Genomic DNA, 3,607 nt, shown 5'->3' on the forward strand with positions numbered 1-3,607 from the left:
ACATCGGCTGTGAAAATGAAAGTGGTGAAAGGAGACTAACTTCCTGTTTGGGTTACTGCCTCTTTTACTCTGTGCCTTTAACAAGGGCACTGTAAGCAGGAAGTTGTACGGCTGTAAGAGAAGCCTCGCTTCACCAGACCAAAAGCCTATCTAGTCCAGCATCTTATTCAAACACAGGGGTAGGCAACCTAAGGCCCGTGTGCAGCCCAATCATCTTCTCAATCCGGCCCACGGATGGATGGTCTGGGAATCAGCGTGTTTTTACATGAGTAGAATGTGTCCTTTTATTTAAAATGCATCTCTGGGTTATTTGTGGGGCATAGGAATTCGTTCATTTCCCCCCCCCAAAAAAAAATATAGTCCAGCCCACCACATGGTCTGAGGGATGGTGGACTGGCCCACGGCTGAAAAAGGTTGCTGACCCCTGTCTAACAGATGCCAACCAGATGCAGGAAGGAAAACCTGAGCACAATAGCACAGTCCTCACCTGTGGTTCCCAACAACTGGTATGCAGAGGCATACTGTCTCTGATGCTGCAGGTAGCACATACACCTGTATGCTAGTAGTCACAGATAGCCTCATCCTCTATGAATATAATGTATCTAATCTTCTTTTTAAAGCCAACCAGACTTGATGGCCACCACTACATCTTGTGTCAAAGGCAGGAGTTCAGCAAGGGGTAGCTTCAGCCATTGATGGAAAGGGTCACATAAAGTTAGCATAACTTTAAAATATAACCATTAGGAGAAGAAAAAGCAAGTGGCACTTAAAAGGCGTATGGCACAAACTTTCATGGAATACAGTTCACTTCATCAGATGCATTTTTTCCCTCAGGGATGCAGATGCTGTGGTCCTCCAGATGTTGTTGGTCTCAAACCTCCATCAGCCCCAGCCAGTATGACCAATGGCTAGGGGTGATGGGAGTTGTGGTCCAGCAACATCTAGAGGACCACAAATTCCCCACCTCTGAATTATCTTGTGGACCACTAAAGCGCATGCCATAAGTGAATTTGTTAGTCTTTAGGGTGCCACAAAACACTTTTGCTTTTCTTCAACAGACTAGCACAGCTTCCCAATGGAAGTCACCTTCAGAAAATTATGATGTTTTTCAGTTAGCTTACTATACTATAGAGTCAACAAGTGCTTATGAAAACTCTGGTTGTGTATGGAGAACTCTACATTCTCTAAGTCTGTATGTGTTTTCACATGTTTTTATATGGTTTTCTATTTTCCATGTTTTCCTGCAATCTTTGGATGAAAGGTATTTTAGAAATATAATGAATACCCTTAGGAAAACCCAAGAATTCTATTTTAAAATGCTGTTATAAATATTGCCACTGGATGGCAGACTTCAACTGTTTAATTCTCAAGTTATTTCTAAGGACAGCCAGCACAAAGTTTGGCAGACTTCAGACTTGTTGGATTCTTCCTGTTGTTGTTGTCTTCATCTTTTGAAGCTCACCAACTGGTGCCAAACAGTAGCTCAGGGAACAGACATAGCATTAAGGAGCAGTGAGAACATGCTCCATCCAGGGATTTGTTATAGAATAGGTCCATCTAGTTCAGTATTGCCTACACTGACTGGCAGCAGCTCTTCAGGGTTTCAGAAGTGTCCGCCAGCCCTAACTGGAGATGCCAGGAATTGAACCTGGGACCTTCTGCATGCAAAGCAGATGCTCTACCACTTTGCTACAGCCCTTCCCCAAGTTTAGGCCTAGAACTGTTTAGTACTAGAACTGAGCTCACAATCCTTTTCCACAAATATCCACCCCTGGTTTTATTCCAGACATTATTTGTTTCAAGAGCCTGTTTTAGTAGGGAGAGGAAGGAATATTTTATTACTGCTGCTGTTAAACAAAGGACATTGGAAAGCTTTGGCTGTTACTGCCACGATAACAAATGCCACGCCTGGGGAAAGGGCAGATGTGGCCCTCCAGGACTCTGTATCTGGCCCTCAGGACTCTTTGTAGACCACGTACCCTCCTGAGCCACACCCCTCACAACCGGTTATGCTTTGCACCGTCTTTTAAGTGCTTTTTCTGGGTGGCCGGGGGGGGGGGACATCTTAAACTCTTGGTTGCTTCAATGAAGAACTGAGGTGTGTGAATGTGAAGAAACAAGCTTATCGTACAAAGGTAAAATTCACATCTAGTTCTCCACGCTCTTTTACCACTGACATGTGGCCCACATAAAGGAACATGGCCATCAATTTCCCACCCACAATCTCCTGCACATCACCCAGAGATCTGACTTCTCCTCATCCCTGGCCTAACAGATTGAATTAACTGCAGTAACAAGAGAAATCCTATACAGGCTTGTCAGGTCCAGATTAGAAATGCAAACCGTTTTGCAAATAACTCTTGTCATTTAAACTGCTAGCATTGAGAAGGAACCCCATTGAAGAAGAGAAAAGAAGTACCCAAACTCTTGATTTTTTTCCCTTGTGACTTCCTTGTAGAAATAGCTGGGCATATGTCGGAAGGGATGAATTTCCTTCATAAGCATAAATCACCTAACGGTTGAGGTAATCACAAATGCAAGGTCAAATGAGCCAGTTGCTGTGGTAATGGCTAGTAGCTCTAGCTAGATCTATGTAATTAACGTATGTCAGCTAGTGTAGGTATCAGCGTTGCGGTTGAAGCCTTGAAAGAGATTGTATCTGTATCTGAAAAGCCTGCAAGCTGGGACTTGCTTTTCCTCATATGATTTCATCCAGAGCTGTTCGCTGTGTGTCTATTCCTTCTTGCAGCATTAAAATTTGGACCTTGATGACTTTACTCCCGTGTGGCGACTTTTACTGCGAGCACAACCTAGATCCGCACTTCCTCTGCATGTGTGTCTTCTCTCAGATTCCCAACATTCCTTTATGGTAATCTGCCACAAACAACAGTAAACTTTGTAAAAACTTCATTATCACTTATGCATATCTGGGAGCAAGTCTTCAATGCCTTCTATGTACAGCTTCCTTTTCCCTCCTCATCACTTTGCAGAACACACTCCCTTTTTGGACGCAATGCTGCTTCATGTTTACAGTGTATACGGGCTACCTTACTTCAAGGCTGTTGTTTTCTAAAATGTACTCCTGCTGTTTATCTTGACCAAGGCCAGCCCAAGACATTTTGCTGCCCGAGGCAAAGGATGATCCTTCTTCCTCCTGCATTCCATCTGCAGAAGCTGATCAGCCTGGCAGCTGAATCAGATTTCAGTACAGTACTCGGGACGGGACAGTGTCTTCTCCAATGTCAGAGGGCAACGGACTAGCTTAGTGTGGGGCAGGTGGTGGGGCACACACAGAACTTTGTCCACCACAAAGAGGAATAGCCAGGGGTATGTCACCCACAGCCCCTAACATTTCCTGCCTTAGCAGCTGCCTAATGGTCAGGCCGGCCCTGATCTTGACAGCTTAAGATAGGTAAGATTGCAGGCTGAACAAGATATATTCTCCCATTGCTTCCGTAGCATCCTTTCCATCATCAAAGTCTTGCTGTCAGTCTAGTCTTACAACAGCATATGTATTGCACTTTGACAGCCCAGGCTGAGATTCCCGCATAGCAGGGAAGCTTGCTGGGTGACCCCACCCTCAACCAAGTCGTTTTCAGTTTATCCA

The 3,607-nt window shown here is 44.6% G+C and overlaps 1 non-coding gene across 1 annotated transcript; it reads right to left on the minus strand.

Annotated features, from left to right (window-relative positions):
• Positions 1-1,627: 1,627 nt before the first annotated feature.
• On the minus strand, positions 1,628-1,699 carry TRNAA-UGC. The gene has a single exon. It is a non-coding gene; the product is annotated as a tRNA-Ala (tRNA).
• Between the last annotated feature and the right edge of the window lie 1,908 nt (positions 1,700-3,607).

Source organism: Lacerta agilis, chromosome 10 (genome assembly GCF_009819535.1).
Source record: "Lacerta agilis isolate rLacAgi1 chromosome 10, rLacAgi1.pri, whole genome shotgun sequence".
In the NCBI taxonomy this organism is placed as follows: Eukaryota; Metazoa; Chordata; class Lepidosauria; order Squamata; family Lacertidae; genus Lacerta; species Lacerta agilis.